Here is a 23,842-nt window from a genome sequence, read left to right as displayed (position 1 = left end):
CACAACCTGAGCCAATATCAGGACTCGGATGCTTAACCAACTGAGCCACCCAGATGCCCCCAAAATGAGCATTTCTAAAGAGGCTTGTCCATCCTTCCTTTGGACATCTCTACAACCCATACGTGTTGAGAACACGTCTGCTGCTGTTTTGTAAAAGTGAGTTCCTTTGAACAAAGGGCACAAAATATTTATATTTCTAAATTGTAGGATAGGCCAAACAACAAAGAAGATATTAAATGCATCATTAAATAGTGTCAGTCTTCATATTATCAACGTATAGTTCTTAATTTCCAGTCATTTTTACTCGTGTTTACTGTCACAAGATTCCAGATGGTATGTCCCAGTTCTGGAACAGGGTGATAAAAGATGTTAGGACATATGTCCCAATTTTTGATTCAGAAAAATGTAGTCAGCTAATTATTACTAAGTACTGAAAAGAAATGTTTAAAACTGTAATCTGTTTGGGGTGCCTGGGTGGCTCAGTCTGTTGAGCATCCGATTTCGGCTCAGGTCATGATCTCAGTGTCCGTGAGTTCTAGCCCCGCATGAGCTGCGCTGACAGCTCAGAGCCTGAAGCCTGCTTCAGATTCTGTGTCTCCCTCTCTCTGCCCCTCCCCCACTCATGCTCTCTCTCTCTCTCTCTCTCTCTCTCTGTCAAAAATAAATAAACTTAAAAAAAAAACTATAATCTGTTTAGGGCTTTACAAGCTTATAGATTCTAGTAGTCTAACAGTAAATATCATTTATTATTTTCTTGGTCTCATTTATACCTAAAAGAAGGATTGGATTTCTTATCTAATTATGTTGAGGCAATATGTTGCATTATCTGAGTAGAACGCACATGAAAATACTCATACATATATTCAGAAGAAATATCATAACAGTTATAAGCATCATATGTAATATTCTTGACATAATTCAGCTGTTTTTTATCCCCCAACTTGCTACTAACTTGACATTATATATCTGCTTTGCATTATTTTTCTTAGTAAAACAAAAAAAAGAGGCTTTAGCAACGCAGCAATAAATTACTTTTTTTTTTTAAATTGTCTTTTGGCAATTAACTTTTTCTTATATTTTGAAAGGCAGGTATTGATATACAAGCAAATGCCTCTTTCAATATTAAAACAATCTAAGAAGTCTTCGTTGTATTCTTCAGGCTAAATTCCTTGTAAACATGTCCCTATTAAGATCAATTGCAGTGCCTTTCTCTTAAAAGGATTCCAAATAAACAACAGTAAATCATGAAGCTAGTTTTCCAGCATTGCAAATCTGCATAGGAATAACAGTAAACAGTATGTTGAAAACAATTCTCTGAAACTCTGGAGAATAAAATCAATTCAGAGGACATGCAATAATGAGCTGCATTGCAAAGCTGGGATTAGGAGGGATACTTTTGCTTGGGAACAATATTTGATAGGTTTTTTTAGATTTATTTTTTATTGCCACATGGTTAAGAATTTTCTTTCAAAATAGTAACCAAAATGAAATTGAACATGTTTCACATCAAAATACAGCAGAGACAAATAAATGTAAATACATATTGTCTTAATCTAGTTAGATAAGAAATCTTTCTTGTAGGTGGAAGAAAAATGACAGCATTTACATTTGTGATGCCTGCCTCATGCAAATTCCTTACAATAGCAGTGTGATTCCATTTCTGTTAGGTTTAGAAATTGGCATACGTGAGGCAGGAAACTTTCTTTTGTTCTTTCTTATATATTAAGGAAAATTAATTAAAGGTACATTGTCAGCTCAGGTTTTGGCCATTCTTAGCTCCATGTCACTGTGTTACGTTTTTTTCTTATTTTGTTTGATGAGAAAAAAATCATAAAAATTTAAAAACTGAGGGATAATGCTATTCAAGAAATATGCACAATTTAACGTCTTTTCCAACAAAAATTCCCCAAGGTAGTGCCAAAGAGAACACTCTATTTTTTAAAAAAGATACAAAAATTTATATTTTTAATGTTAAAACAGATAGTACCTCAGGCCAAGTGCCAAACCTTTTTCAATCTAGATCAAATCCAAAATAATTCCAAAAAATAATAAATCCATAAGGAATGCTCTATAATGCTATTAACATCATTAAGTAAGTTTAAATCGTCTCCCAAAATATAATTCTGGATTTACTGAGGGTTCTTGATAATGTAGAAACAGTCTGGTTGGTCAAGTGTATATATAAGCTGTCAACAGTTTAGTAATCTAGCTAGAAAATTTATTTTCAGCTCCCTATAATCTTTGGAGACTGAAATGAGAAGATGTTGATTTATCTTTATTAAATAATCTCATAACTCATAACTATTCCACAAGGCAGGATACCAGATGATCATATATGCTTAATAAGGGAACAAAAATACCTGAAATTGTGAGATTTCACACTGTTACAACATTAAGGGTTATATCTTTGATTTGTAGTCTTTCCTGCACAAAACTGCTGTTACAGAATTTCACTCTTTTGAATACAGGCTAAAAAGAAAACCCAAACAAAAATTCCAACTCAACAAAGGGAAAAAACCCTGAATGATCATTTGTTTTGTTTTGTTTTTTCCTATAAATATCTTCTCATATATCTTAAAAGAATAGATATAATAATTTTACATTAGCCAAACATTCTTCTTTTACCTTCTACTCACTGGAAGTAACTAGATAGGTATATAAGTAGATAGGTAGGCAGGTAGCTAGATAGGTGGATGGATCGGTAGGTAGGTAGGTAGGTAGGTAGAGATAGATAGATAGATAGATAGATAGCATGAATTATAAAATAAAATTTAGCAATTATACTCAAGGAGTCCAGTTGAAAAACTTTTGCTTTCTTGAAGTTTGTATTATAAACAAAATCGCCGCAGAATAACCACAAGAGAATCTGTAGGTATATGTCAGTTCAGTGCTTTAGTGTGTATCCAGTTTTGTTTTTGTTTTTCTTATGGTCTTACATCTGTGACCACATTGTTCTTTCCAGCTAATGTTTTACTTGTTAGAGCATCGTTTTTGGAAACAGTGCAGCATGATTTTTCATTCCATGAATAAAATGTTTAGTGAAATGGGGTATTTTATGCTATGATAATTTTCCTGGCCAGACAGAGTGTAACAATAAACATTTGTTTTACTCCTGATCTCCACAACAGGAAGATGTCTGCCAAAATTATGGTTGTGAAAAGCATTTCCTCAGAAAGAGATAAGGATATAACCATGGATTTGATTGTATACACTAGTCTATAAAATGTATCAGAATAACCAGGCATCAGCCAAACTTTTCTTTCCTCTCTTTCTCTCTCTCTCTCTCTCGCCTTTCATCTAATAAAATACATGAACTTTGGGGGAGGAGAAAGCAGTAGAGGAATTTATCATACAGTTCTTACACAGTTGTTACATTAAGTGCTTTTCAAGACTTAGATCAATGTTAACACACATTTTGTTATAATGAACATGAAAATAGAGCTTCTGACTGTGTGTTTGTAGAAAAGAGATTGTGTTATTCTCTAGGTCCTTTTCTACATAGGAAATTTCATTGATGATCTTACCTTTAAAAAATTTAGATGCTTTGCAATACATAGAATAGAAAGTCATTTTTCCCTCTGCTTGAAACTTTTAGTAAATAATTATGGTTCTTGATTGGATCCTTATAATTAGTAAGAGCATTTGAGGTCCACTATTTCTATTCTTAGTAGTCATAGAATAGTCAGACTATTCAAAGGCAGAGTGCCTGAAAGGGCAAACACTTATATGAGATGTGATTCTAGAATCAAAATTTCAAGGTTAGAAAGGACTTGCAGATCAAAATCCCATCTGCTTCTTAAATCTCTACTTGCACCTTTCTGCCCTTCCTTTGCTGCTAATAATGAGATGAATATTTGCTATTTCCTGTTGCATTCTATCTTGACTATCTTGTTTTTAGGTATTTTTTTTTATATAAATTGAGTTGATACCTGTTAATGATGAAACATCTTGTTTTCCTAATTCTACCTGATGTGAAAGTATAGTATAAGCGTAATTCCTTTTCCATATGATAATCTTCTAAAAATTTGAATAAAACTACCAGATTCCTGGATAATCCTCTCATCCACATGCTTAAAATTAGCCTCAACTTTGTTTCAACTTTGTCTCACTTCATACCCCATCCAATTCCTGGTTTTTCTCTTTGGACTTGGCCCAGTGTACCATTTCAAATGTGGAGCCCAGAACTGAGCACAGTTCTCCAGATTTAACAAGGAATAAAAGTGAAAAACAATGTTTCCTTTATAATTAGGATTTGGGAACTCTGTTATATCTCTTGATTTATAATATTATTCCACTCTTCTGGTTTCATGTTGATTTCCTCTCTAGTAGTTCCATTTTTTTTTCTTGAAAGTAGAATGTGAAAGCATATATGAAAGTTAAGCTGCATATTTCTTTAATTCTGATGCCACTTAATACCACCAAATAAGAGTTAAGTTTTTAACATATGAATTTTGAGTAGAAACATTCAGTCCATAACAAACCTGGGAGAAACCCCAACTAATATCATACTTCATGATGCAACTATGACAGCTTTTCCCTAAGATTAGGAAAAAGAAAGATAAACACTCTCAACCATTTCTGTTAAACATTTTATTATAGATTTTATGGAAGAAATTTCAACAACAGCAACTGTTGTAGACCCTAAGTCTAAAGTTCTTTTTTCGCCAGCAAAAGAGAAGATGCAGAATTAAAGTGAGAGATGGCTAATGTCTGGGAAAAGACAAGAGCCCCAAATAAGGGTCCTTGCCCCATTTTTACTAGGATCAGAAGACTTACAAATGTGTTGATGGATGTGCACAAAGGGACAATGAATTTGTGAACATTAACTTGTAGACATGAGGGAAAGGGGGTCTTGATGATATTTGGGATTAGAGGTTTGGGTTAATACAAAACAAAATCTGGCACAGGGCAGTTGGGAGGAAGGTTGTTTACAGTAGACGTGAGGCAGCACCTTTGTTTATCTTAGCTAGCCTAGGGCATGAGACAGGTAGGACAAATAACCTCAGGGTTGACAAGGCACCTTTTCTTTTTTAACCATCTCCTCTCTGGGCTCCTTTGCCTGAAGTGCAGTGGTCCATAGTCCAATTCACCAATTTACCTAACCTGGCCCTATCCTCCTGTGAAAGCAGCTTTTCTGCTATAGTACTAAATTGGGGGTGCTTCTACCCTGAATATCTAATCTTGTTTATTTCATATATCTATGTATTGGGCACCTCTGCACAGTTCCTATTTTAGGCCTTTCCCTATCCCTCCTTATTTTGGGGTGCCTTTGCATCTCCCTATTTCTGGCACCTTTGTGCCTCCCTATTCTTGGGGTGCCAATCTGGTTTATCCAAACTTGAGTGTGAGCATTTTATGACTTTGTATTTCTTTATGCTTTACCAACACATTGGTTGTAAGCATGGGGAATTCCTAAGCTTATCCCCCACAAGCAACAACAACAACAAACAACAAAGATACCCAGGGGTGCCTGGGTGGCTCAGTTGGTTGGGCATCCAACATCAGCTCAGGTTATGATCTTGTGGTGCGTGAGTTAGAGCCCCATGTCAGACTCTGTTGACAGCTCAGACCCTGGATCCTGCTTCAGATTCTGTGTCTTCCTTTCTCTCTGCTCCTCCCCTGCTCATGATCTCTCTCTCTCTCAAAGATAAATACAGATTTTTCAAAAATTAAAAAAAAAAGATAACCAAATTGGAATGGAAAGTGTAAATCTATGTCTATTTTCCAATGACATGATACTGTATATAGAAAATTCCAAGGACAACTCAAAACAGTGTTAGAGATGATAAACAAATTGGAGATTATAGGATAACAATTTATATACAAACATCAATTATATTTGTGTATACTATCAATGAACAATCCAAAAATAAAATTAGGAAAACATTCCAACTACAACAACTTTAAAAAATAAAATATGTAAGAATAAACTTAATAAAAGAATTTTAAGACTTATACATTGAACATTACAAAATGTTGAAATTAAAGATGATCTAAATATAAAAGAAATATATCTGTGTTCAAGGATTGGAATATTTAATATTATTAATATGGCAATATTACCCAAATTTATATACAGATTCAAACAATCTGTCTCAAAATCCTAGCTTTTTTTTTTTCCCAGACATTGACAAGCCAATCCTAAAATTCATATGTAAATATAAGGGACCCAGGATAGATGATACAAACTTGAAAAAAATTAAAGTTGTGTGATTCATACTTCTTGTTTCAAAATTTAACACAAAACCATCAAGTTTTAAAAGTAATCAAGACTGTGTGGTGCTACTGTACAGATGGATGTATTGATCAATGGAATAAAATTAGGAGTCCAGAAATAAATCCATGGGTTAGTGGTCACTTGATTTTCAACAGATGCCGAAACATCTCAGCGGGGAAAGGATGGTTTTTCTGCAAAAGTTGCTGGGACACCTTGATTTCCACATGCAGTAAAGGCATTTGTACCCCTACCTCACATCATATAAAATTTTTTCTTAGAATGGATCAAAGACTTAAAAGTGCAAAAGCTATAAAATTCTTATAAGAAAACATAGGTGTACATCTTCATTATCTTTGATTAGTCATTAATATCTTACATAATAATTAAGCACAAGTAACAGAAGAAAAAACTAGATAAAGTGTGCTTTATAAAAATTGAGACTTTTTTGCTTCAATGGATATTATTGATGACACTTCCTCAACTGACATAATGGGAGAACTGACAACTGACATAATGGGGGAAGGTATTTGCAAATCATATACAGTCCAGAATACATGAAGAGCTGTTATAAATCAAAAACAGAAAGAAAGACAACTTAATTTAAAAACTGGGCAAAGGATTAAAATAGAGATTTCTCTAAAGAAGATACAAATGGCTAACAAGCCCATGAAAAAATGTTTAGCATTTTATTCACTGGGGAAAAACAAATCAAAACCATATTGAGGTACTACTTCACTTCTACCACGGTGGCTGTAATTTAATGGATAGTATCATGTGTTGGACAGGTTGTGGAGAAACTGGAACCCTCTTACATTGCTGGTGGGAATATAAAATGTATACAGAAATAAAATTGATTTTTATATATCAATTTCTATCCTATAATCTCCAGTCTGTTTATCACCTCTAAGAGTGTTTTGGGTTGTCCTTAGAATTTTCTATATACAAATGTATTGTTTGGAAAACAATCTCACAGTTTCTCATAGGATGAAACAGTTATTATATGACCCACAAATTCCACACATAGGTATATGTCCAAGAGTATTGAAAACTTATGTTTACACAAAAATGTGTGCATACATCTTTACATAGAATCCTTATTCATAATATTCAAAAAAATGGAAACTCAAATGTTTATTAAGAGGTGAATGGATAAATAGAGGTGGTATATCCATATTATATGATATTATTCAGTCCTAAAAATGAATGAGCTATGGATTCATACTGCAACAATAATACCTTGAAACAGTATTCTAAATGAATAAGACCCAAGATAAAGGCCACATATTTTGTAGTTCTACTTATATGAAATAATGGGAAGAATCAAAGGGAGAGATTGAAAAAAAATAGGATTAGTTGTTCCCAGGACTGAGGGAAGGGCAAATGAGGGTTGACTGCTAATAGTTAGGGGTTTTCTTTTTGGGGTGCTTAAATGTTCTGGGTGTATATAATAGTGATGGTTGCATGAATATATGAAAAAGCACTGAATTATCTACTTGAAAATGTTGAATTTTATGGAATGAGTCTTGCCTCTAAGTTGTTCTCGCCTAGTAGACCATTTTTGTGGGCATTTACGTATTCCTCTACATCTTTACTAACACAAAACTATCAGCAGTTTGGGGCGCTTTGTTTCAGATAGATAAACTTGTGTTACAAGTAGATGCTGTGGGTAGTATGTACAGAAAGCCATTTTTTCTTTTTTCTTTTCTTTTCTTTCTTTTCTTTTTCTTTCTTTTCTTTTCCTTTCCTTTCCTTTCCTTTCCTTTCCTTTCCTTTCCTTTCCTTTCCTTTCCTTTCCTTTTCTTTTCTTTTCTTTTCTTTTCTTTTCTTTTCTTTTCTTTTCTTTTCTTTTCTTTTCACCTTGGTGTTTCCTCAAAGCCTTACCCTTCTTATGGTATTTCTGAAGTACACAGGTAAAAGGAAAGTTTGTATTATGGCCCTTTGAAAGAAAAATTTGGTTAGTTCCTGACAGGGGCCCAAACTGGACAAATAATCCTATATGTAAAGGACAGTTTCATCTTGAGCGGGGCTATTTAAACACAATATAAATATTGCTATTTTAATATTTTATGTGCAAAATAAGGTAGGAAACATTTTTCCTTATGTCTTCTTCGCATAATAGTCTTAGTAAAATGAGGAGGGAAATGTATACCATTGTTACTTATTTAATATTTATAATATAAAGTAAAAAACATAGCAAGAGAGATGGGACAAGTTTGATCAGTCCAATGCACTGCTGTGAATTTTATTAAATTTTTTTTTCAACGTTTTTTATTTATTTTTGGGACAGAGAGAGACAGAGCATGAACGGGGGGAGGGGCAGAGAGAGAGGGAGACACAGAATCGGAAAAAGGCTCCAGGCTCCAAGCCATCAGCCCAGAGCCTGATGCGGGGCTCGAACTCACAGACTGTGAGATCGTGACCTGGCTGAAGTCGGACGCTTAACCGACTGCGCCACCCAGGCGCCCCACTGCTGTGAATTTTAGTGATGAAGTAGCTAATGTGAGGAACAGTAAACTGGCAAGAAAGAGCTGGACATGGTATGATCATTTTGATGATTGTTTTTTTCTCTACACCTCTTATTGTTATGTTTAATTTTGTTGATACATATCAAAATGCTTGCATCCGACTATTCCCCCCAGACACTCTGCTAACATAACATTGCCCGAGGTCCTGACAACTGCTTTTTAAAATATCCATGCACTTTAAATAGGTACTTGGATTTATTTTCTAATCAAATAATAATACACTTGACATGAAACTAGAGTATACAAACATGATGCATCAGGCAGTTTGATTAATCATATATTCCTATGAAGTGGGATTTTTCCAGGAGCACAAAAGAGTTGCTCCTACTTCTTAACATATTCTACACACAAACATAACAATTTATTATGGATTAATCAATGACCGTTAACATATGAAAGATCTTAAAATGTTCCCAGTGAAAAAGCTTCTTTAACTTCCAGAAGTTTACAATGTGAAATTTTTTAAAGCCAGAATTCTTGATGATGGTGTGATAACCCCTAGGGAACATATATTTGCAAGGTTGAGTACATAGCATTTCAACATATATCTGTTTTCACAAAACCTGGAGTGTGATGTGCAACAAAATCATGTCATCAAATAAAGTTATGCTGAAAATAATATGAGGGACTACTGTAAAGGACATGAGTCAAAAAGGTTAAAGACCTTTGCCATCTAAGGAATAGATCACTAAAACTGTCTCTAGATATTAGTCTCACCCTCCACCTTCATTCATCTTTTTCATTCTTTATACCTCTGATAAATTGGATATCCTGAAATACTTCTTTTGTAAGACCTATAAAATCTTAAAGTAATGATAACATTTAACACTTATATAACATCTTTATGTACATTATCTCATCTAATCTCTACAATAACCCTATATATAAGGCAGGCAGGACAGGTATGATGATGCCTTTAGCAAACAGGAAAACCAAGTCACGGAGATATAAAATTACTTATTAGAAATAGTTCAGATACAAATAAGTTGAAGGTAAAAGTATGGAAAAACACATATCAAGCAGACTGTGATCAAAAGAAATGTGCATTAGCTGTTTTAGCACCAAACAAAGTAGACTTCAGGCAGCAAACATCAAAAGGTATATTTTGTAATGATAAAAAGGTCAAATCACCAAGAAGCCATAACAATACTAAGTGTCTATGCATCAAAGCTTCGAAATAAAGCAAAACCTGTTAGAAATTAAAGGAAAAAAATTGGTCAAATTCACAATTATATAAGGGATTTTAACACTTCTCTTTCAGTAAGTGATAGAAATAATAGATGGTTAGTAAGAACATAGAAGACCAGAAAAACTCTACCAAACACATTTAAGCTAATTGCATTTATCAAACGCACCATAGAATAGCACAGTAGTACACATTCTTTTTAAGTGCACATGGATCATTCACCAAAGTAGACCTAATCCTGGGCCATAAAACAAGCCTTATTAATTTTTCAAAAATTGAAATTAAACTATGCTTCCTGGACCTAGTAGATTTAATGTGTGTTAAAGAACTTGATCTATAGTTTAAAGCCCCAAAACCAAAAACTTCATGTATAGACAGTTTTACTGGTGAATTTGAAAAACAAAAACAAAAACAAAAACAAAGATATATTATAAATTCTATATTTATATGACAATATTCTGTATATATTGTATCAAACTTTCCCTGAAAATAGAAGAAATAGGGTACTTTCCAGTTCATTTTATGAGGGTGTAATGACCTCAGCAAAACCAGAGAAAGACATTTCAAGATAAACCAACTACAAGACTCTAAATCATTCCTCTTGAGCATAAACACAAAATTTCTCAAAGCAATCTTATTAAAGAGAACACAGTGACACATAGTATAGATAGTACATCATAGCAAAATATATTTATTTCATCCTATGTGTGCAAGGTTCATTTAACAGTTGAAAATCAAACAATGTAATTTATCATATCAATGTACTAAGTAAGTATAACCATATGATGATTTCAGTAGATGCAGAAAAAAAAAAAAACTTAACCCCATCCATAAAAAGAAATTAACAAACCTCTCAACCAGCTAGGAATATGAGGGAACATTTTCAACATTAAAAAGGGCATCTACAAACAACTTGTGGTTAACGACAATAATAAAGTATATTTATTCACCAGTTAAAAGACATTTAGTTGGTTTTCATTTTTTTGGCAATTATGAATAAAGTTCCTGTAAATATTCACACACAGATTTTGTGTGTATGTACATATTAACTTCTCATGAGTAAATATCTAGGAGTGGCTTTTCTGGCACATCTGATAAATGCATGTTTAACTCTGTTAGAAACTTCCAAACTATCTTTCAGTTTTCATTCCCACCAGCAATTTCTGAGCATCTGAGGTCTGCATCCTTTCCAGCATTTGGTGGATTATGGATAACAATCTTACAATATCCCCTTGTCTTTCAGCGTCTTGTAGAGATCCTTGATCCTTGAATCAATCCCTCCAGGAGGGATCTTTATATATTGTGGGAAAGGGATTTCCTGTGAGGTCTAAATTTCTTACGAGGTGTGTGTGACTCTTCTTGCTGGGTTCTTCACCTGATTGCTAGTGGGCATGATCTCTCCTTTCAGGAGGAGCTGCGTTCCCTTTCCCTTAGATAACTCTTGGCTGTTGTCTGCTCATTAGTCATCTGATAACTTTTCCCGTATGGTGATCTTCCACGACACTTTGCTGGACATTATTTAACGTAATGAGGAGACTTGGAAACAACTGACAACTGGGAAACCATGAGAGTTCTAGCAGCAGCATAGCCTGCCCTGTTCTGTATAATGTGAAAGGGTGGATTTAAACTTCTACCACACATCCCCTGTGAAAGGCAGGCAGTCACTCGAACAGTAACAGACCTCCTCCTTTAGATGTGTTTGATGCTTTCCTGGAGGCTATAGGTGGTTATTGAATAAGAACAAGAAATAATTTATGCAAATCTTTTCAACTCTCTTCAGAAGATGAAGTATCTTCCCTCAAAGGCTACTCCAGACTCCAAGCAGGTAGAAAGTTCCTATCTCTCTTATTGCGGGTTCCTAAGATGCTGTAGCTTATTATACATATTCAGAACATTTACAGATAAAGCAAATGGTGTCAAAGAGTACAGGTATTTTCCTTTGTGGAGAAATGTTCACTGCCCCACATTGATAAAACTCTATAGAATCAATTGTAAGCGTAAAAATTATTGATTTGATTCATATTTTAGGGGGAAACTATATGCATTTATAAGTTCTATTACATTTGTTTATGAAGCTGAAAGTGCTTGTTACATTGTTAACCATTAGGGTTATAATGCTGCTACTAACAGTTATGTATCTGACATTTTGTAATACTGCTGGAGACTTTTGAATGCAAAACTTCTAATCTTACAGATGTTAAAAATACACTCAGTCGCAAAAAATATATCGTTTTCAGAATTATCCAATAGTGCCTGAAACTTTCAAATTAAAAACTTCTACTCATACATATATAAAATAGATATATTCAGTAGCAAAAATCTTGATATACTTTTGTGTATCAAACCATGCCATCATCTAAAAGATGGCTATTAGTTTTTCTCCTCCTCCTCCTCCTCCTCCTCCTCCTCCTCCTCCTCCTCCTTCTTTTTTTCTTTTATAAAGAGTAACAGAGACTTGTAAAATGCATGGATGAGATGAAGGAGATATCTTTCTTTTTAAATTCTTAGAGGAACTGATGATCATCTTAATATTTCAGCACCATGGCAGTTGAATGCTTCTCTGGCAAGGGACCCCTAAACCTTAGGTTGGTCCAGCAGAGGAATTGTGTTTGTGCTCTCCTGACCAGCAGCAGGAGAAAAGTGGTAGGACAAAAGCAGATGTGAAACGGGAAGAGGCCAGTGCCTTAGTTCCCCTTCAGGCTGTGTGTTCTGTGGTTGTCTTCAGACCTGAAAACAAGTGTTTTGAGTTGTGTGAGAACAAACGCTTTGGCTTCCCCGATAAGCCACATGGAATGTTCATCAATGAACCGAATTGACCACAGTAGAAGTTTCTCCACCAGTAATATTGCAGGGGCATAAGAGGTAAGGTCTGCTCCTACACAGGCACCTTTACTCTTTTTGACTGATACAGCCTCCTTCAACAGTCCACAATTACTAGTAACCATTTGTTCACCAAGTGCAATATCTAACACTGTTTTCCAGTTCTACCATCTTGAAACTCGATTTTGTCTTGGCCTTTATAACATTATACCCACTAAACATTCTTCTATCCAGGTTGCTGTGTCCTTTTTTGACCCCTGAACATAACGCATTCCTAAAACTCCATCCTTTGTAGCAGTATGATAGTGGAAAGAATGCAGTTTTTGGAGCCACCGCAACTGTGTTTAATGCTGAGATACATCACTTAGTAGCTGGGTGACCTCTCAGAGCCTCGGTTTTCTCAACATCACTTATTTTCATTCTAGTGCACCTCCTTATTTTATGCAGATCTAAGTTTCTGACCTATGCCATTTGCATTCTCTCTAAGGAACTTTATTTTAACATTTCTTGTAGGCAAATCTACTGGCAACAAATTCTCTCTATATTTGTTTGTCAGAGGTCTTTGTCTCTCATTTTTGAAGAAGGGTTTCCCAGGGTACAGAATTCTAGGTTGTTTTACTCCCTTTTTTGGTACATTAAATATTTCACTCAATTCTCTTCTTGCTTGCATGGTTTCTTAGTAGTAAACTCCTAGCCAGTTTGATCAAAAAGAAAAAGGAAATGACCCAACTAAATAAAATCACAAATGAAAGAGAGATCGCAACCAACACTGCAGAAATACAAACAATAAGGAGAGAATATTATGAGCAATTATATCCCAATAAATTAGGCAATCTGGAAGAAATGGACAAATTCCTAGAAACATATAAACTACAAAAACTGAAACAGGAAGAAATAGAAAATCTGAACAGACCTATTACCAGTAAAGGAATTGAATCATTAACAAAAATCTCACAACAAATTAGAGTCGACGGCCAGATGGCTTTCCAGGGGAATTCTACCAAACATTTAAAGAAGAGTTAACACCCGTTCTCTTGAACATGTCAGATACAATTCTTACCTTTGCTTTACTCTAGGCAAGTTGTTTTCCATGCCCCACTTCCCCTCAGCTTCTTGCAGGATGTTTTTCTTATCTTTGATTTTCTGTAATTTGAAAATTATATGCTTAAGTGTAGTTTTTTTGTTATTTATCCTGCTAAGTGGTCTCTAAGCTTCCTGGATCTGTGATTTTTTTTTTTTTGTCTGAGGTTAATTTGGAGAAATTCTTAGTTGTTATTGTTTCAAATATTTTTTTTATGTCCTTTTCTCTCTTCTTCTGATATTCCCATCATGCGGACGTTACACTTTGTGTAGTTGACCCACTCTTCTTGGATATTTTCTTCTGTTTTGTTGTCCTTTCCAGTCTTTTTTTTTTTTTCTATTTTGCTTTTCAGTATTGGAGGTTTCCTTTGAGATGGCCTCAAGCTCAGAGATTCATTCTTCAGCCATATACAGCCTACTAGTAAGTCCATCAAAGGCATTCTTCATTTCTGTTAGAGCTTTTGATTTCTAGCATTCCTTTTTCATTCTTAAGATTTTCATCTCTCTGCTTACATTGCACATCTGTTCTTTCATGCTGTCTACTTTACCTGAAACAATCACTAGCAGAATAATCATAGTTGTTTTGAATTCTTGGTCTAATAATTCCAGCATTCCTGAGATATTCTTTTCCTATTGTACATTCTTGGCACCTTTGCTGAGATCACTTTGCTGTAAATGCATGGAATTATTTCTGGGCTGTCTATTCTTCTGTTCCATCATGTCTATTCTTATGCCAGTATCATAGTGATTTAATAGTTCAAACAGTTTGGTTTTGTTTTGTTTTGTGGAGAAGGTTTTTTTCTCTCCATCATGTCATTTGAAAATACTAACAGTTCTACTTCTTCCTTTTCAACTTGCATGTCTTTTATTTATTTTTCTTGCCTAATTGCCGTGGTTAGGACTTCAAATAGTTTGTGGAATAAAAGTGGTCAGAGTGGGCACCCTTGTCTTGTTCCTGATTCCAATGAAAAGCTTTTAGATTTTACTTTTGAATATGGTGTTAGCTGTGGGCTTATCATATATGACCTTTATTGTGTTAAGGTATGTTCTCTCTATATCTGCTTTGTTAAAAGTTTTTATCATAAGTAGGTAGTGAATTTTGTCAAATGCTTTTTCTGCATCTATTGAGATGATCATAATATTTTATTCTTCATTTTGTTAATGTGATGTATCACACTGGTTGATTTACAGATGTTAAACAATCCTTGCATCCCTGGAATAAATCCAAGTTGATCATGGTTTATAATCCTTCCATTGTTGTATTGAATTTGGTTTGCTCATATTTTGTTGATCATTTTTGTGTCTATATTCATCACATATATTGGGTTGTATTTTTTTTTCTGGTGACATCCTTAGAGGCTATCTTTTTAAATACTCTCTGAGAAACTGTAACTAATTTAGGACAGTAGTGGACCTAAGAGGTACAAGTGGCCACTTGTCTTTGACATCTTCTGTGCCTTGTCTTCATTCACTTGCTCTTAATTTTGCTCTAACTTTGGTAAAGCAGCTAAATACGGATATTTAGCCTGATGATATTTTGTCTCAACTGCACTAGATATTTTTTGCCATCCAATACCACTGTGTGAGACCACTGTAGAATTCTACTCAGACAATCTGAGGCATGCACTAACTTTGGAATAAAAACCCTTGGGGAAGGGACACTTGGGCGGCTCAGTTGGTTAAGCATCCAACTATGGCTCAGGTCATGATCTCGAGGTTCGTGAGTTTGAGCCCCACGTCAGGCTCTGTGCTGAAAGCTCAGAGCCTGGAGCCTGCTTTGGATTCTGTGTCTCCCTCTTTCTCTGCCCCTCCCCCACTCATGCTCTGTCTCTCTCTGTCTCTCAAAAATGAATAAATGTTAAAAAAATTATAGAAAAAAGTTGGGGAAATCCTCATCTAATAGAATACAAAATTAGTAGCTGAAAGTTTCCGTTATTCCATGTTTCAGTCAGACAAAGGTTAATTTATGAAACACATCTTACATGTTTTAGAGTTCCCTGAAGGAAATGTGTCTAGCTGCCCAGGTGACCAGGATTATCTTTGCATTGCCTTTCCTTTTCCCCCATTTTACTCTTCCTGCTCCACTCAAAACCTGTCCCCATAGCTTGCTTCCCATAGTAAACTACATGTATGCAAACCTGTAGCCCACATTTTGCTTTGTGGTAAGGTGGGATGAATCCAAACTAATACATCTATGAATTAGATGGCCATAAAACTCATTTTCTAAATCTTTAAGAGTGAAAAGAGGTACTAATTAATAATTAGGTAAGAAAAACTAGTATAAACAAGGACTGTCATAAGCAAATAGGGACACATGGTCACCCTGTCTGGAAAATACAAATATCAAGTATAAAAAATAACAAATTTATAGACTTGAAATTATCAACATAAATATGGAAAATAATAAAATGAATGAAATATCAATGTAATGTAACATAAACTAAAAATTTTTTAATGTTTATTTTTGAGAGAGACAGAGACAGAGTGCAAGCGGGGGAGGGGCAGAGAGAGGGAGACACAGAATCTGAAGCAGGCTCCAGGCTCCAAGCTGTCAGCACAGAGCCCGATGCGGGGCTCGAACTCACGAACTGCGAGATGATGACCTGAGCCGAAGTCGACACTTAATCGACTGAGCCACCCAGGCGCCCCAACAAAATTAATTTTTAAAGTGACTGAACTATGATATTTTATTCCTTTATCTACATACCAATGTCCACTTAAACAAATTTCCACATTGTCAAAAAGGACACAGGATTTGAAGCTCTTATACTCTGAACGCATTCTGATTACTAGTAGATTTCCTTTTGTAATGATAGGATATCATAAGAAATATTTACACTGACCACTGAGTCAATGGTCCCCGTAATACTTTTGTGCCCAGCGTTGAAATAGAGGACTTAATTATTAAAAACAACAACAAACAAAAAACAACAGCAAGAACAAAATAGCCCTTGGGGAAAATTACCTATTCTCCCCTGTATCATTCTTTTCTCTTAGCCTGTAAACCCTTGGAAGGAAGGGACTATGTATTTAATTATTTGTAAATAGTAAGAATTTCAGAATGTGCAAGAGAAGTTATTTTCTGTTGTTACGTTATTAGAGATTCTGTATTCATAAGATCCTGGTAAATCTCATGTGAGACCCAAAGATGAGATATATTGGAGATTGTAACCAATATTTCAAATTAAACTCTTTATCAAGTCTAAGAGACAATGTATAAATGCTAACCCTTAATATCCATAGAATATTTTAGGGAGAAAAAAAACTCTGAGGGGAAAATAAATCCCAGTAATATTGGTTGGATATCAACGGATTTATTTTTATCCATAGAGTGAGTTCTTTCTGCCCGTCTGCCCAATACAAGTATGTATATACATGTGTGTGTGCGTGCACGTGTGTGGAGGGAGCTAGAATAATGCTGGTAGCAATAGTACCACCTTCAGTAATGGAGACAATGCTTATGGTAAGTGAACAGATGATGTAACCAAGCTTCAACAGGAACCACAACTACCACATTAAAGTGGCCATATCAGTATGATGGATAGGAATTCCATTAGGTTCTGGAAATATCCCAGAAAGAACAACGTGTTTGTGTGTGTGTGTGTATGTGTGTGTGTGTGTGTGTGTGTGCGCGCAGCCATAATCATCCTTCAGAGAAAATGTGTAATAATGTGTAATAATTCCCTTCAGAGGAGGATGCGATTAGTAAAGGTGACGTTCTTATCTTTACATTGGTGAAAACTCAGCCAGAGAGCATGATTATGTGTTCCTGGAAAACACACACTAGTACCAGAAACTCTGCCAAGACTTAGCACTGTGTTCTTTGTATACAGTTCTTTGTATATAGTATATGCTTATAAAAAGTTACTGATAAGGAGGATATTGGAGTAATATTAGCTCATTAGAACAATGAAACAAATAATATTACTTTCTAGGATATATGCCAGAAACAAATATATTGCTTAGTATACCATTTGCCTGGATTGTAACAAAGTGATACAGAAGCGACCTAGAATATCTGGATCCTTAAAGAAAAACAGAGAAAGAACAGTTTTAGGAACAGACAGAGAGATACTTACAAATGGTGAGAGGAATAAGAAAACTGGAAACATCCACTATAAATGCATTCAGAATATATTCCAAGGTACAGTTGCCATACTACCTACATTTGATTGCATGCTAAGGAAAATGTTACAACATTACAAAGTCATTAATCTGAATTCATCAAAGCAACAACTAGTAGACCTAGTCAGTACCAGTATACCAAAATAATAATACTCTTCACTCATAATCTCTCAAGGGGGCATTAGAAATTCAAGTTATATTGGTAGCAGGGGCTGGAAGCAGACAAACAAAAGATTGCCAAATGTAGTAATTGGAATTTTCTTAATGACTCCATAATAGATGCCCAGAAAATTGTTGATTGCCTGGAACAGGACTGCTCATTGGCCAAATAAAAACTCAGGGCTTATTGCCAAATTAGTAGCACAAGACTCACCTGATTCATTCCCCTGTCCCAACCTGCAGATTGCATTCTCCATTTTGACAGATATTTCATGAGGAGTTGTGCATACAAATACATCTTTATAGACTTATAAAAACAAGCAATTCTGGGATTTTTTTATAGGACCAAAATAAGCTTATCAGATTCAACAAGAATGCATCTTGAAAATAAACTGTTTTGGATATGGTTTCGAATTACAATTACATATTAGCTATTCAATGTTTTATCTTAAAATTTTATTTTAATATATCTAGGTCCCTAAAGTACAATTCCCTCCCTTCCATAATACTTTCTAATTATTCCTGCCTATGTTCCATGTGTGATAAATGCTACTTTAGTTTCTGGATTACAAATTTATTATGACTGACGGGAAAGTTTTTTGAAAATTTTCCATTTTATTTTTGACCTTGTTTTACACAGCAAGATATCCTCAAAATATTACACAGTTTAAAAAAAAAAGCTATCAGCAGACCTATTTTGATTTGGACTTGTCTATATTTTAAGGTGTGTTTACCTTGGAATGGGCCTAACCTCTCATAATTCTTGCTGGCCTATTTCCCTGCTGCTGCCTCCAACTCCAGGTGTTTATGGAAAAGTTTAGCACTTTAAAATGTTGACTGGTCTGATAACGTCTTCATTCAGAGTTATTTTAAAGCAGGCAGAAAAGGAACCTCAGCTGAACACCTGGCAGCTTAATCTTCTTATTTACTACCATGACTAGAACACACGTATATACAAAAATAATCGCCTACCATGTTTCAGGACTTCCCAAGGGTTTATTATTGGAGATGCTGCATTTCCATAAGAGTGTGAATTCCAGAGTCAGAGCTCTGAGGTTGGATTCCCGGCTCTGCTCTTTGCTAGCTGATTGGCCTTGGGAGAGTTTCTTAATCTCTCCACAACAGGAGTCCTCAAACTATAAAACGGGATTAAAACAGAACCAATCACATAAGGTCATTTCCAAAGTAAATGTGACAATCACTGGCGCATAACGTATGCTCAATGTTAGCTACTCTTGTTTCAGCCCCACCATTCAGAAAAAGGATAACCATTCTTTTACAGATGCAATTCACATACTATAAAATTTGCACTTTAAAAGTATACAGTTTGGTGGGTTTTGTACATTGACAAAGTTGTGCAACCATCACCACTAAATCTAAAATATATTCATCCCCCCAAAAAGAAAGCCTGCATGCATTAGCAGTCAGTTACCATTGTCTCCTCATTCCAGTCCCTAATATCACTGATCTAGCCCTTTGGGTTTGCCTATTCTGGACATTGTGAATAGAGTCATAGAGTACGTGGCCTATGCCTGGCTTCTTTCACTTAGTATATTGTTTTTAAGGTTCATCTATGTTGTGGCATGAATCAGAATTTCATTTTTTTCTTGAATAAACAGTATTCCCTTATATGGCTATCCAGTGTCCTGGGCCTAGAACAATCTGCTGTATGGAAGCTGGGTGCTGAGCTGATGCTTGGTCCAGGATTCCTCTTCCTTATTAGGAGAAACCTTTCCCCATTCTGGGCGTATGGCTGACTACCTCATATTGCTTCAGTGTGTGCCTCACATGCACCTTGCCAGATTTGCGGTGCATCTGCCCCTCCGAGAAGGGAGTAGGACATCACTGCAACAGGAGAGGGGTGTATGCAGTCCACTGCGCTATGTCAGCTGCCAGGAGGGACCGAGGACCGTGGGATCTTGCTACATATCTTCTCCTTTCTGTGCTACATATCTTCTCCTTTCACGGATCTTGCTACATATCTTCTCCTTTCTGTGACGAAAGCATTGTTGTAACTCGTGCCTTTTGTGTTGAGTCCTTCTCGGTCACTCCAGATATATAGAAGATGCCTTGGGCTGGGTCTGTGATTGGTAGTGTTATGATCTTTGCCATCTTCCTCACAAAAGGAGTCCTCACCTAGGATTGGTAGCTGAGTCTTCATGCTCCACAGTTTGCGTATGTGTACATGCAGATGGCAAAGAACATATATGGAATATTCTTTGTGTTTAATTTTTCCATTATATAGCATATTATGGAATGTTTAAACTCGTGCATCTAGAAAAGGTTTAAAGTGCATTGGCATTCAGCTAGAAGCAGGAGTTGAGATTTTCATAAAAAATTCAGACTCCAACATTGGTCTGGACTGACAAGGTGATTAGTAATAGTATTTGGAGTTCTTCCTATCATAGGTTATCACTCAAGATTTCTGCCCATCATTAGGGCCCTTGAAATCAGAACTGTTTGTGCCGTGTTCATTGGCCTATAGCATGAGCTGCTTGGCTACGTGTCTGAGTTTAGTGATCCAAAACATAAATAACACCAGAGCTGAAACCATGACTTTTCATATCAGTGGTCTTGTCAGAAAGGGGCTAGGTTGGTCATGCATTGAGTGAATCCACCTCGCTTTAGTCAGGTGGAGTAGAGACACTGATATAGGAATATGGCCCAGGTGATGTCTTAAAGGCTAGAGCTGTCCTCTTTCCAATTTCCATTCTTTAAGGGTATCCATGTAATGCCTTTAAATTCAGTTAAACAAACAAACAAACAAACAAACAAATCTCAATAGTTTTCTTCTCAGTCTTTCTTCTCAGTTCTTCTCAGTCTTTCTTCTCAGTTCTTCTCAGTTCCTGTCTCGAAAAAGCCCTTAACAAATGAAATTATGTTCAGTGCATGTTGGCAGTTTGTCCAGTTGGATCAAGTATAGTCTGATTTGGGGCCCTGAGTGAGTGAAGGCCTGTAAGAGGAAGACACTGACTAGACTGAATTTTGCACAATAGTCTCTATCTTTGTGCTGTGTCAGGCAGACTGGAGGGGCTGAGAGCTCTTTATAACCCTATAATGTCAGCCATCACAGTGTTGTACCAGGATTATGTGCTACCATTGTGATCTAAGGTCAAGACTTCAAGTTTAAGATCCACCTGCTGACATAGCCTCTATAGCATTTGAATAAAGGTGGAATGTTTGGCATAAACGAGGTTATTCAGTAAGGAGTTTAAAAGGCACTTACACCATTACATACACAACCCTGTGATGGTCTTGTTTTCAACTTTCTTTTTTCCAAATCTATTATTGGAATAAATAGCAGTGTGTGTGTGTGCATGTGTGCGTGTGTGCGTGTGTGTGTGTGTGTGTGTGTGTGTGTAATTTTAACCTTGTGATATTATAGGTTTTTTTTTTTTTATCTCATTAGTTTCAAAAGACAAGTAAGTTTTTGATACCTATACTGAGGAAAACCCTTTTAATACAATCCTTATAAAGCTAAATGTAGTATTTAGGAGAGGATGCTAGTTCCAACGATGGAAGATAAGATTTGGATTAAATCTGAGAGATTGAGCTACCTTCTGAAATGATCTTTAGACTTTGCTTAAATCATGCCTTGAGATGCTTTATTTTACTGATAAGAGTTAATATCTTAAAACACCTTTTAAAAGGAATACTTTGACTCTATCCTGGTGTAGGAATATAAGTATAAAGGATTAAGTGAAAACTCTTAATCAATACAATTTAAGTAAAATTTTTGCATGATATTTTTGTTTGTATAGGAATGCTTTTTTCTTCTTATTTCTTTTACATTAGTAGTATAATAGGTGGGCACAGGGAATTCTATTATCTAGAAGGCCAATAAATAATTTTTTTAGCCACTTAAATCATATTAATAAAAATTAGCTTTAATTCTGTAAATGAATAACCAATTTTCAAGTAACTGTAGTATTACAATAAGGATATTTACTAATGATGATGTTTTTATCATCATTTAATCTTTGTTGTGTGTTTTTTTTTCTGAAACCCTTTGTAGAGTTAATGAATTTAATATTTTTAGGACATCAAAAAGAAGTAAGTACTTCGGGGTGCTCAACCTTAAAGAAGGGATGGATTACAGACAATTATTCTGGAAATATCTTGATTTCCACAGTATGATCAGGATATTTTTTTTTTCTTATGAGAACTCTCATCTGATGGGGCCAAAGGGGTCTGACCTCGTAGAGAGATGTTTACCCTGAGAATCCTGGATAGTGGGATAATAGAACATCAGATTGCAGTTGTTTACTTCCAATGCCAAAGAGATTACTACCTATGATTTCTTCTGAGAGTTTTATGGTTTCAGGTCTCACATTTAGGTCCTTAATCCATTTTGAGTTTATTTTTGTTTATGGTGTAAGAAAGTGGCCCAGTATTGTTATTTTGCATGAAGCTGTCTCGTACAATTTATTGAAGAGGATGTCTTTTCCCCATTGTATGTTCTTGCCTCCTTTGCCATTGAGGAATTGACCATATATGCATGGGTTTGATATTGGGCTATTGTTTTGTTCCATTGAAGTGTCTATTTTTGTGCCAGTACCATACTGTTTTGATTATTACAGCTTTGTAGTCTGTCTTGAAATACGGGAATGTGATACCTCCAGCTTTGTTCTTTTTTTCTCAGGATTGCTTTGGCTATTTGGAGTCTTTTCTGGTTCCATATAAATTTTACTATTATTTGTTCTAGTTCTGTTAAAAGTACTGTTAGGGATTGTGTTGAATCTTTAGATTGTCTTCTGTCATGATTAGATAAGAGCTGCTGTAGGTCAAGAAGGTGAAATTTAACATTTCACCCCACCTGTCTGCCTCTGCTGAGGTATCTGTGCCATGAAAGAGGAAATGGACTGGAGTAGGGCGAGGACTAAGAACTGGGACAGTGATATCCTTTTGAAAGCTTTAGCTGATGAAGAGCATAAAGATTTATACCAAATTTATCCCGTGTAGATAGAATACCTATTAAATGTGAAATCTACCATTGTTTCTTTCTTTCTTTTAGGCTTACAAGCTAATCAGTCATTCCTTAGTCATGAACTGTATATTTAGACCAAAAAAGGAGTTTTAAGAGACTTTTCTTTCTTCCCTTGTCAATTAACATGGGAGTGCAGATGTGTGAAAGTGGGAAAATAAAATCCTAATATCTCTTGACCGTCTACCATGTGCTGAGCACTAAGCTTTGTGCTTTATTTAATTTTATTTAACCTTCATAATGAAATTGGTACATTTATACTCATTTTCTAGATGATCAAACTGACAATATAAAAAGTAAGGCAACCAGTCCAAAATTTCAGCCCTGTCCTTTGTGCTCTGATGGCTGTGCCTTTTCAGATTCCCATTTCCTTCTTACTAGTGCATTCTAATTAATAGAATAGGTACTTTAATTTTTACTGTTTAGAACACTTAGCAGAACTAAGAGACACTTTCCCCTCAAATATTGTTAATTAATTTAATGTGAGCATGACATTATCTTTGTAATAGAGCCATTAGCTGTGGATGCTAAGGAAAACAAGTGTGTGATGATGCCAAGAAAAAGATACATACATACATATACATACATGTAATCTGTGACATTTCACTGTCTCCAGGCTCAATGACTTGAAAACACCTTAGTGCGACTTCCAAAAATATTAGACAGCAGTCATTTACCCTGGAAATAAAATAATAACTTTGCAACAGTGGCTTTGCGTGAAGCTATTTGGAAGATGGACAATCATT

The sequence above is a fragment of the Neofelis nebulosa genome, chromosome 3 (assembly GCF_028018385.1).
Source record: "Neofelis nebulosa isolate mNeoNeb1 chromosome 3, mNeoNeb1.pri, whole genome shotgun sequence".
Lineage (NCBI taxonomy): Eukaryota > Metazoa > Chordata > Mammalia > Carnivora > Felidae > Neofelis > Neofelis nebulosa.
This window is presented reverse-complemented; position numbering follows the sequence as displayed.